The 12,985-nt window shown below is 41.1% G+C and overlaps 1 long non-coding RNA gene across 1 annotated transcript in view; it reads left to right on the top strand.

Moving 5' to 3' along the window:
- LOC132524630 (uncharacterized) overlaps positions 1-12,985 on the top strand; it is a 31,715-nt gene that overhangs the window by 15,629 nt on the left and 3,101 nt on the right. The window contains exons 3-4 of the long non-coding RNA XR_009541948.1: positions 3,168-3,332; positions 9,806-10,006. This is a non-coding gene — a long non-coding RNA (uncharacterized LOC132524630). The remainder of the gene's footprint in view (positions 1-3,167; positions 3,333-9,805; positions 10,007-12,985) is intronic.

Below are 12,985 nucleotides of genomic sequence, written 5' to 3'. Positions count from 1 at the left end.
GTTTATTTCCTTTCTTTCAGAGATGGTAGATCTGCTCTGCCTTTTCTCCAATGTGTGAAAATAGTTGTTTCATATATTTTGTCCATTTTTCTAGCTGTTTAAGGTGAGAGAATAAATATGGTCCCCGTTATTCCATCTTGGCTTGTAGTGGAATGTTTATGATGAAACCAAAATAAATATAGAATTTTACTTTTAAGAACTTTTAGAGTATAGAATAATCTTCATTTTAGGTCTAATTGAACTCTGATTAGTCTGCCTTTCAAATATACAGCTAGTGCTAAGTATTAGGGTGTAGTTGCTTTTCTATGTCTTAAATAGCAAGGAGTTCACATAGGAAGAGGGTGTGTAGGAGGTTTTTGAAAGAGTGGAAAAGTGTTAAGAAGAGCATGGAAGAAGATACCATGTCAAGGGGACTGTTGCACTGGCTGGGCTCATTGATTCCACAAGTATTCCCTCAGCAAACATTTTTGCCAAGTACCTGTTATCCTGGCTTTCCCACAGCCTGGAGCAAGCTAAGGAGCAGGTGCAGCTGGAAACTTTTGACTACCAGGCTCTCCCCCTGTGCTCAGGAGCTGCTGTGGCTGCTTCCCTCTTTTCGTCCTTTGGATGCCATTTTTAAGGATCAGGACCATCCTTAGATCCAGGCAAGATGGTTTTTCTGTCCTGAGCCCTGTGCTTTCGACATCTGTATTTCACAGATACAGAAAACATACGTTCGTTAAAAACACACCCTATCCTGTCACTGGGATCCAGAGCTCGGCTCTGGCGTAGTGCAACGTGTAGCATTACACATCTACTCTCGGGACTAATACTGTTCAGAACCCAGGGAAACACGTATCCATAACTTTTGCCAAAATTGCTTTTAAACAACAGGTGCTGGTAGCTGAGTGCCCTGAAGGTCTGTGTTTTACCACAGCAGACGTCAGAGATGGACGCTGCTTTGGCATGAGGATTTGAGTGGCAGAAATGTGTAGTAAAGAGAAGACAAATTAACTGTTGAATGCGTCCTCTCGGATAACTTGAACGCAATAGATTCTCGCACAATGAAACATCATTTTCCAGTAATGCCGTGTGTTCATGTTCTTGCTTCTCCTCATGTTCCAATCCGTGGTTCCAGAGCGCAGCGTTCACAGCAATCGCGTATGGTGGCCGAGGAATAGTTTGCGATATTAATTCGTATTATTTTAAAATTTGTTTGTATGTAGGCCTAGATGTAACATGAGTAGAATGCAATACCAGTGCTTTGCACTGTTGACTAAATGGATAATATTGTGCCAGTTTGAGTTTTCCAGGAAGCAAATGCCAAGACAGAGTCAGAAGAGCAAGAGATTTGTTTGGGGAGATGCCTGTGAAAGATACAGGGAAGAGAGAGAAGAGTGGGCAGGAAAAGCCTTCAGACCACAAAGTAGGTCTAACACCGATGAAAGGAGACAGGAAAGGAAGGAAGTTTGGGTAGGAAAAGTCTCAGACTGAAATACAGCTCGGAGAAAATCTTGACCAGCCCAATAAAGAATAATTTTTAGTTTTACTTGGGCCCTTGGTCCTACAGACATTAAAGCCTGCCGAGTTGCCATTTCTCTCAGAGCTAGACCTCTCTGCCCTAAGTGTAGCAATCTGACCCTATCGGCCTGTTTTTTTAGGCCCACTTTGTTGTTTCAGAAATCTGATTCTTAACTATAACTTGTCCCAATTCATTTAAAATGTGCCCAAACCCCTTCTCCTGGCCCAAGCTGGGTCAAATGGACAGAGGGAGGGGCAAATTGGGAGGAATAAAATCTCAGGGGTGGGTAGAGCAATGAGACTGGTGGTATTTGGTGTAAATGTTGCCAACATTGAAACTAGCAATGAAGAGTGGGTGTTATAAGGCAGGAAAAACATATTGTCTTCAGAGGAAATTGAATAGTGAACTTAATGACAGCACACAACTGACATATCTGGACTTTTCATTTATCTTAAAGAGAAAAATAGCATAACAGACTCGCTCTTGACATATACTTTCAAGTGTCATTTTAAGATGTCAAACAGATCAGTGCATGCTCAGAAATATTAATGAGAAACCTTGAATTCATTCTCAAGATTTTCATTAAGTCGGACTCGCCTGGCTCTGTTCCTTTGTTTTCAAAAGGCTGAATGCTTGGCAGAAGATGTAGGTATTTGGGGAAATTTTAGAATTGCATATATTGGAGCAGATTGGTTGTGTCCAGAAAGTGCTGTTACTGGGAGCACTGAATTATTATGTTACTGTGCAAATGAATACAAAATAACAGGCCTGGCTGGGCAGCGTCCAGATGGCAGTCCTTACAAGCTGTTTGGCTTTGGAATAGTCACTTGACCTCTCTGTACCTTGGGTTCCTCATCCCTAGCAAGGAGGGAAAATGATAGCTCTTATCTCCTTAGACTACTGTGATGATGAAATGAGATTATACACGTGAATAAAATAGTAGAATAGCACCTGGCACATACCAACCATTCAATAAATATTCTTTATAATGATTGTTTCTTTATCCGTGGGTATTTGCTCCCCTCCGTGGATTGATTATACTTCTAAGCTTAGCTGGCTGCCTTGCAATATGTGTTCATTAGGAGAGTGTTGAGTGGATCAGTTTAAACTCATTACCACTACAAATTACTAAAATAAAACAGCTCAAGGATCCTGTGATAATAGCAGTGGGTCACCCTTGCAGCAAAAGACGAGGTGGATGAGGGTGGATCGTCCGTTTAAAATCACTGCCATCGGGGCTTCCCTGGTGGCGCAGTGGTTGAGAGTCCGCCTGCCGATGCAGGGGACGCGGGTTCGTGCCCCGGTCCGGGAGGATCCCACATGCCGCGGAGAGGCTGGGCCCGTGAGCCATGGCCGCTGAGCCTGCGCGTCCGGAGCCTGTGCTCCGCAATGGGAGAGGCCGCAGCGGTGAGAGGCCCGCATACCGTAAAAAAATAAAAAAATAAATAAAACCACTGCCATCAATCTACCATCCAGGTTTTGAAATGATTCTTCTAAAGGGCATAAAAGTAGTTTATTTTTCATGCCTGTTCTTGTAATATGCTACAGATGCTGTGAAAAACAAGGACAAGAAGTGGGAGGCAGGAATTCTTAGATGAGATTTAAGATATTACTTGCCAAAGAGTTCTGGTCTTGCGTTCTTATAATTCAAAATTGTTTCCCACAGGTCTCAGTAGCGACATCGTGAAGTTGGTTGAGTGGCAGATGAGAAAAACATACGGTTCTCTCTGACACTCCAGGGCCTCTGCTCTGCTACTATCCACCGTTCACCCCCAAAGACCAAGGAGCCATGGGACCAGAAACCCCTATATTCCTTTGGAATTCCGAATTGGTAATATCAACAGGGAATATGGGAATTCGGGGGCCTTGAAAGGAACTTGAAGTCAGTAAATCAAATTCTATTTGACCTGCTTAGATTTGCTAAGATTTCTTTCTTCCATTCTGGCCAACCTCACTACGGATTAGAAGCCAGAATCCTTCCCATTCTTCCCCAGGAGTCAATTCTGAATGCTTTTCTTTCTTGAGATGCAGACCTAGGAGAACAAAACCTAAGATATGCAGTTCCATCCTTGCCTGCTTCTCATCCCACCTTTGAATTCTAGTTCCATGTCTGAAGAATTATTCCCTCCTTGACACTGGACATTTCAAGGGAGAGGAGCTCATCAGAAGGGAATGGCCTCGCGCGTTAGGTCTAAGGATAACCATCTCTCCTAAAAGATAACTTGGGGTCAATTTGACACAAAGGTTCTTAAGACAAAACTCTCCACCCTCTAACACTCATAGTAGCTGGCGTGCCATCTGGAAGCACACATATGACTGCCACTGTGAGACAGGCCACAGCTCTCAAAATGCATCCCTTAAGTCTCTTACAGGCTTGACACCCCAGGTTTCTTCCACTTGCTCATGCATCGGGGCTTGGAATCTTCTCCCTCTCCTGTTTACAATTCTTATATTACTTTGAGCCCACTTGCCTCTAAAGGTGAGGCCCCTGGAATGAAATCCTTGACTCCAGGTGTGTTGTGACAGGGCCAGGTAGATAAATGATAACCAGTGAGGTAGATTATTTCTGCTCAGGAATCTTGTGGAGAAATCCTAGACTAGACTATACTCAATAAATACTTTTGTCTACTCTTAGGATGGTTAAGGTATCCAAGCTGTCATTTTCATCTTCCTGCTTTGAAGTTCCAGGGAGAACTTGATGTCACCTACCATTAGCCACTCTCTTGAATTAAAAGTCTTCTCCATGTCACCCAAAATCCTGCCCAAGAATTCAAACACTTTGTGTTCTAGGAAAACTGACAGAACTGGCCCTCAGGTAGTGAGATATTTTCAGGAGAAATTTTTCATGAATCTGGATTCTTGCATCTTCCTGTACTTAGAAAAGCACTAAGACATCAACTAAGATGTTTGTTCCTCCTGAGTAGCAGTGACCTTCTACCGAGATATATGCTTGGTTGCATGTACCCCCTTCACCAAAGTCACATTTATACCAACCTCCCCTCTTACCTCTTCAGAGCAGTTCTCCGAGCTCTCTGAGAGACCACCTTCTAGGTTATAATCCTCAGGTCAGTTCGAATAAAATTTTCCATTTCTTTTTTAGATTGACTATTGATTAATTTTTTGTTGACATCCTCATCCCAACTGATGTTCCTTTGGGGTCTTAGGAAGATGATTACAGCATGGTGGCCCTCTGTGATGTCAAGTTGGCCCTTGGGAAACAAGCACACTTGCCTACCATTGGTGGGAGTGTTGCTTCCACTGCATGTCTCTTTTCTTGCTCTAGCAGCTCTACCCAGTCCCTCACCTTACATCCCCGCAGGTGAGAATCAAGTACCAATTGCCATATTCTTCAGTCTCTGGGGGACGAGTGTCAAGCAGTCTTACTTCGGTCTCATGGCAGTCCCTTCACTGGCCTCTCTCTCCTCCTGTAAAGCATTTCACTGTAGGCTGCCAGCTCCTTCACGAAAGTTCTCTCTGATCAATTTCCTTGAGAGTAATTCTTTTTTTTGTTAGTTGCTGGGGAACTCTTTTAAAAATGTTTTTATTGAAGTATAGTTGATTTACAATGCTGTGTTAATTTCAGGTGTATAGCAAAGTGATTCGTGTATATATATATATATATATATATATATATATATTCTTTTTCAGATTCTTTTCCCTTATAGGTTATTACATAATATTGAGTATAGTTCCCTGTGCTATACAGTAGGTCCTTGTTGGTTATCTATTTTAGATATAGTAGTGTGTATATGTTAATCCCAAACTGCTAATTTATCCCTCCTCCCGATAGTAATTTTTTTTTTTCTGGCCATTCCATACGGCATGTGGGATCTTAGTTCCTTGACCAGGGGTTGAACCTTTGTCCCTTGCATGGGAAGCACGGAGTCTTAACCACTGGACCTCCAGGGAAGTCCTGTAATAGTAATTTTTCATTGACCTGTACTCAATATTTTTGTAATTTTCTGCAAGTATGCTAAACTTCAATAAAGAAGTTTATTTGAACATTTATCTTGCATTGGCAGTTACAACTTAGCTTCTAGTTGCTTAGCTACAACTCCTGACAAGCTTAGGAGCACACACATGTGAGTAGGAAGTGTCATTAGCTATACAAGGACATGCCACAGGGTTTCTTTAAAGCAGTGGTGAGCATACTTATGTGACCTAGGGGTTCATTTGCAATCACCATTAACCAAACTAATGAGGCAATGTCTGTGTACCCTGGAGAGTGTAACAGAGGAATTAGAGGTTTTCAAGAGCTACAAGCTGCAAGTGAAAGAACTCCAGCAGCTAAAAGGCTTGTGATTTGATAATGAGAATGCTGCGGTGTTTGTGTTTGTTTTGTAACTTCAGACTTGTTGAATAGGTTTTTTAGAACTGAGATGTATATGAACTCTTTTGTTGAAATTAAGAAGGGTCAGTTCGACTGAAGAGTAAGCTAGGTGACTGAAGGGCATTTTATTGCCTCAAATAGAAATATCTACTTTTATGTATGTGTATGTATGTATATGTATATATACACATTTTTGCCTTATCGCTTAAATAGTAAGGATAGTGACAAACACGTTAGACCTTTTATATCTTGCCTCTCATTAATCACTCCCTCAAAGAAAGTGTCTTACCCCAATAGAAACAAAAACTTCCCTTTGGGGAGATGATTCTGTATTTTAAGTGTTAGCAATTGTCTGGGTACCAGTGGTGGTACCATGCTTTGGTTGAGTATCTCTGACTTAACCTAGAGCACCTCTTTATCTCATTGGATAACCTTGAAAGTCAAGCCATGGCCTTGTCTTTGGGTGTTTCTTTTTAAAGAAAGATGGTTAGAGAAGGTGACCTTCTGGTATACTCCTCATGGTTTAACATGAGGCACACCAGCTGTGTTCTGTGAAATAAGCAACTTTCCGAAACAATGACCCTTATTCATCATTAAGGCCTTCACAGTTAAAAATAGGTTAACCAAATTTGCCGACTACTCATTTTAGTGTACTGTATTACTGTGCAATTTGAAAGATAGAAAGATACAGTCTAATGGCTTACAGTGGAGAATTTGCTCCTAGGTTGAAGACTTTCTGATGAGTTATAAATGAGATTTCACTCACAGGGGCAAATCTCTCTTGTAATCCTGAAGGCATTTTTTTTTTTTTAAATGCAGTTACCTTATGCACAATAGTTTTGACATTTTATCAGCATGCAATTAAAGTCCCTTTGTCTAAGGTGCTAGCTCTAAACTCTTGAATAGATAGAAGCTCAGAATGAACTGTGTTGTGCGTTTCAAGAAAGAAATTAATTTGACAATTGGTGCAGTTCCGTCCCCAGGAGGGAGTGAGCAGTGCAGTGCTGCTCTCTGTCGGGCCACTGCAGAAACATACAGGATGCATTTTGTTTGTCTGCCAAGAAAGTCTTCCCGAGGAAATTTTCCCAATCACTTCCCTGGGAATAATCTGGCTGCTTATTCAACACAGAGACTACTTTCAGCCGAAGTGCAAGAGAAACCCAATAAGCTAAGCAGTAGAGCGGAAAACAAAATACGTTAAAACTCCTTTGGTGGGCGCTGAATGTTTGTTTCCCCCCAGATTCATATGTTGAAGCCCCAATCCCCAATGTGATGGTATTTGGAATAGGGTCACTGGGAGATAATTAGGATACGAAGGCACAGCCCTCATGAATGGGATTAGTGCCTTTGTAAAACAGATGCTTTCACACAACACTGTAAATCAACTATACTCCAATACAAAATAAAAATCTAAAAAAAAAAAAGGCCTTTTCTGCATTGATTGAGATGATCACTTTTATTGATTTGTGATCGTTGACTCATCATTGCATCCTAGTGATAAATCCCACTTGATCATGGTGTATGATCCTTATATAATGCTGTTGAATTTGGTTTGCTAGTATTTTGTTGAGGATTTTGCATTCATTTGGTACCTTGATCTTGGACTTCCCAGCCTCTAGAACTGTGAAAAATAACTGTGATCTCGTTCTGGCCAATGAAATATAAGAGGAAGTCAGGGGGTGGGATGGAGGGAGAGATTTTCCTTCCTGATAAGAACAAGAGATGCATGCAGGAGAAGAAAGTTAATTTGCCCACTCATCCCTCCCTGTTTATAAAGCTGGTATGTGAGGCTGGGCTGCCTCGAACCTGGCAGACATCTGGTGAACATCAGGTGTTAATTCTCTGGATGAAACCACTGAGCTGCTGACCACCCTGGAAGAGCTAGCTCTGAATTTCTTGTTCCTTATGGTTTAAGCTTCTGTGGTTGACTATTCTGTTAATTAGAGCCGAATGCATTGTAGCCACTGCAGATGGTCTAATGTCTGGGTAGGAGATAATGCGTCCTCACACTGCAGCCTACAGGAATACTAGAACTGGCTGTCCTACCTTCTATTCATTCTCTTAGTTGCTACTTTGATTGCTCAGAGACCTAAGAGCCCTAAGGATTACAGTTCAGTAAGATTCAGGGATGTGTAAAAGCAACCTGTATATCCAAGCTGAAGCTGGCCTCTAAAAACACGGTTTGAAAGGCACCAAAATCCTCCACCCAGCATATAAAATAAAATAAAATGAATTTCCTTATATCCTGCTTTCAGGTCTGAAATTCTATTGGTAGAGATTAATTTTCTCAGGGTCTTCAAGAGTCCTTTCTTAGGGCTTCCCTGGTGGTGCGGTGGTTGAGAGTCCGCCTGCCGATGAAGGGGACACGGGTTCGTGCCCCAGTCTGGGAAGATCCCACATGCGGGGGAGCAGCTAGGCCGGTGAGCCATGGCCGCTGAGCCTGCGCGTCTGGAGCCTGTGCTCCGCAATGGGAGAGGACACAGCAGTGAGAGGCCCACGTACCGCAAAAAAAAAAAAAAAAGAGTCCTTTCTTAAATTACATATTTGCTTGTGCAGAGACTAGCATCTTACACTCTTATTAGCTCAAGTGTTAACTGAGATGGGGAAGTGTAAGATGGGGACAAAATGATCAGAATCTTAGGCTCTGTGAGTTAGTTGGGATCTATGAGGTCACCTGGCCTCACACCTTTCTTTTGTAGATGAAAAATACTATGGACCAGAGAGGTTCAGTGTTTTACCCAGATAATCTCCACCTTAGAGCCAGAACCCTGGTTTCTAGACATCTAACCCAGGGGATTTTATACTCTCCTACTATCCCCAAATTAAGTGGATGGCACATTTTAAACACCTGGAGGAACTTTGCTGCAATTTCTCTAACTGGGTCTGGAATCTGTGGGCTTGAAGCTGCATTTGAATACAAAGTACAGTTTTTGCAACACGAGGAGAGCTGATGGACCCTGGAGAGAGCAGACACGTGGCCAGTGGCGTCAGGATTTTGCTGAGGTCGAAGCCTGCTCTTGCCCTCTATCCACTGGAAAGGGGAGCTCTTCCTCTCACTTCTCCCACCTCCACTATTACTTACCTGGTAGATCACACATTTGTTTTTAATAAATACCCATTTACCGTTTTGACATTTGTTAGCCCATTTTAACAAACATGCTATATTTACAATAGCATCATGTTCTTCAGAGAAATCTATTTCTGAGACTTATCAAAGTAATCACTGCTACGTAGGCTTATTAAAGTTTTTAGAGACTATCATTTTTATGGGATCTTCAAATGAAAGTGTTTCTTAAAATATTAGGTCATATATTCAGACATAGTCTCATATTTTTGTCAAGCAGTTAAGGATTTATAAAGAAATGCATGCATCATTTAAAGAAAGTCTGACTTTTTATAAAAGAGCAACAATTTGTTGCAGCATCAACAGTAATAAGTCTCTGCTTGAGACATGCAGTTTTAAAATATATTTGTTTCAAAAGAGCCGCATTTGTGATTGTTTTTGTTGTTTGCTTTTGCAAAGACACCTATACAGTCCTTCGATTCCAAACATTTCTAAGATCATAAATCCTGGAATGGTTTCTGTGTTCTCTTGCCCTCTGCTGGCTAAATTGAGACCTTCTTTGGAAACGCGTCCATCAGCTACGTTATGGTCACCAATGTACACCCTCCATCTTGTTCATTTTTAGGTCCATTTGACAAAAGCCTCCTTAACAGTCTTTATGCCAGAGATAAAAATCTAGCTTGAGGCCACCACTTCTCATCAAGATATCCATGACCAGCTCAGGACATCTGTCCATTCTCAAGCATCTTTTGTATTTACCCCTGCATCCTATGATTAGCACCTTATTATATACTGTACTATTCCTGAATTGTCTCTACTGAATGATTTAACAGATATATCAGTGTGTAAATATAAGCTGTATCATTCTATCTTGGTTATTAATTGCTTGGTGTTTGTCTTGTTTTCCCAGTGTGACTGTCAATTCTCTAGGACTTCAACCCCCTCAGCTGAATTTAAAAGAGGCCTCGGCCATGGAAACTAAGCCCTCACACATCCCCTATACTCTCATGGAGTGATGAGGGAGCCCTCGTTCTTGCTGTGACCCTGCCATGACCAGGCATCCTCCAGTCTACTTGCAGTAGTCAAGATGGAGCGCACACACTTGGATAAGGTCAGCGCTTCCCTGGTGAGCCCAGAGGAGGAGAGGGAACCAGCTCACGGTCTTAGATCTGATCCCCCCACTCTCCTGCTGGTGGTGAACCCCAGCTGATGTTATTTAGGTTCTGCTGTCCCTGAGAACATGCTGCTCTCTCCTCTCTTCCACGTTAATTCTCACAAGTCTGATGTTCTGGGGAAACTCTGAGTGATTGCTGCGCTGGATTTCTACTTTCCCATTTACATCTAAATTGCAATCCGCATTATTCTGTCTCCTAGTTATTCCGAAGGTGCAAGCTTCTCTCTCTCTCTCTCTCTCTTTTTATTAATCTTACCTTTTTTTTCCCCCAGAGGGAGGGTGGGTGGATAGATTTGAATTGGGGAGGCTGGCATTATTATCCTATGGAAAAGCTGCAGAAGTTCTCTTCTGATTTCTTCCGAGTTTTTGTTTTGTGTTGTTTTCTCGGTAAGGTAGAAAACAAGTCAATCAGCTGAATGAGGATGGGGGAGGAGAGAGGAGAGGGTATGAATAGCTGTCTGGGAGAGCCGGAGACTGGAGGACCGTATGACTGCCTAGGAGCGTGAAGGCAACACTTGAGGTTTGTGGTAATAAATGTAAAGTAAGACCAGTCAGCCACGTTCCGTTCAGCTGCATCCTGTTGTGGTTTTGCCAGATGAGTACAAAGAAATGTGCAAAACAGCTAGGAGGAAAATTTCAGAGCACTCTGGTGAACACGAAAATAAGAGTTGAACAAATAGGGAGACATGCCATGTTCTTGGATTAGACAGCACAGCGTCAGGAAGACACCAGTTCTCCCCAAGCTAATACGTACATTTATTGTGATTGTGTTAAAAGTAGCCATTTATTTTTTTTTCTGGAATCAGAAAAGTTGATTCCAAGCAAGAATACTCAGGAAAGCCCTGAAAAAGAGGCACAGTGGACTAACGATATGAACAGGCTCTTCAAAGAAGAAAAAAAAAAAAGAAAATGGCCTTTACATAGTAAAGAGCTACTCAGTCTTGCTTATATTAAGAGAAAATTGAATTAATAAGTATTTTAAAATATGAATGCTCACCTATCTGATTGGAAAAACTCAAAAAGTTTGATAGTACCCTCTGTGAGTGAGGCTGTGGAGAAACAGGTGCTGTCCTAATTGTTGGGAGTGCAAAATGGTCCAGCCTCTAGAGAGAGTAATTTGGAATTAACTAATAAAGCTACACATGCATTTGCCTGTTGACTTAGCAGTTCTACTTTTAGGAATCTCGATAAATTCATGACTATGTGCAAGGAGTTAGTCATTCTGACATTATTTATAGTAGCAAAAGATTATAAACAATCCAAATATCCATCAGTAGGGGACTTGTTACATAAAAAACAGAGCTGTTAAAAAAGAAAAGGAGTGAGAAGAATTGCTCCCTGAAAGAAAGATTCAGAACCACAGATTAGATAGATAGATAAAAGGTAGGTATAGAACACTATCTTTTATGTAAGAAAGGAGGAGAAATAAGAATGTTTGCTTATTTTTGCCCCAAATTAAAGTCTTGGAATGTTGAGCCAACAGTTAGTAAAAATGGTTTCCTAGAAGGGGCAGGAAAAAGGGCCTGAGAAGACAGAGGTGGAGGTGACACTTCTCTAAATATACTGAACAGTGGAAAGTCTTACTAACCTTAAAAATAATAATAAAGTAAAATGAAAGAGGAAGAGCAAACCCTAACATTGAAAACAAATTAATTTCATGTGAATAACAGATTGAGGGACCATGAGCGTCTTTTTGTTGACCTTCCACTTGTGAGCTTCCCCAGTAAGTCTTGCTCTTCATCCCCAAACCATGGAAAGCTGTGAATTTGCACAACTTGCCTCAATTATGTTTACTGTCTGTTGTCTATCTTTCCCTACTGAACAGTCAGCTCCACAGGGCAGGGATCTATATTTGTTTTGTTCACTGATGTATCCAAACAGCATATACTGTGTTTTGCATATAGTAAGTGCTCAATAAATATTTGTTGAATGAATGAAACTCCTGTGGGCAAGGAAGCCATTTCTTCTTCTTTTTTTTAAAATCCTTTTTTAAAAAATTGAAGTATAATAAGGACCTACTGTATAGCACAGGGAACTCTACTCAATACTCTGTAATGGCCTATATGGGAAAAGAATCTAAAAAAGAGTAGATACATGTATATATATAACTGATTCACTTTGCTGTACACCTGAAACTAACACAGCATTGTAAATCAGCTATATTCCAATTTTTAAAAAAACCAAAAAATAAAAACTTTAAAAAAATTGAAGTATAGTTAATTTACAGTGCTGTGTTAGTTTCATGTGTGCAGCAAAGTGATTCAGTTTTATATAGATAGATAGATAGATAGATATTCTTTTACAGATTCTTTTCCATTATAGGATATTATAAGATATTGAATATAGTCTCCTGCGCTATAGAGTAGGTTCTTATTGTGCATCTAGTTTATATATAGTAGTGTATATGTGTCAATCCCAAACTCCTAATTTATCCCCGCCCCTGCCCGCAACCCAGCTATCCCCTCAGGTAACCATAAGTTTGTTTTCTATGTCTGTGAGTCTATTTCTGTTTTGTAAGTAAGTTCATTTAAATCATTTTTTTAGGTTCCACATATAAGTGGTACCATATTATATTTGTCTTTCTCTGACTCACTTCACTTAATAATATAATCTCTAGCTCCATCCATGCTGCTGCATATGAAGGAAGCCATGTCTTGTTTGTACTTTATTTAATGCCCCAAGGCTGGTAGTGGGCTAGCACAGGAATTACTAAATATATATTTTTATCTGAGCCCAGATGTTTTTAGCAGAACTCCAACTACATTTCTGTCCTCACTGTCATTATTCACGTCTGGCCAATAGCCTGGGACCCCACTGCCGTGACTTTATTTGCAGCTGGCAGTCCCTGGCAGGCAAGACATTGCCCAGGCCCGTGCTGTGTTGACTGCGGCCCAAACTGCTGAAGATTTACTCTCC

This window comes from Lagenorhynchus albirostris, chromosome 8, assembly GCF_949774975.1.
Source record: "Lagenorhynchus albirostris chromosome 8, mLagAlb1.1, whole genome shotgun sequence".
Lineage (NCBI taxonomy): Eukaryota > Metazoa > Chordata > Mammalia > Artiodactyla > Delphinidae > Lagenorhynchus > Lagenorhynchus albirostris.
This window is presented reverse-complemented; position numbering and strand designations above follow the sequence as displayed.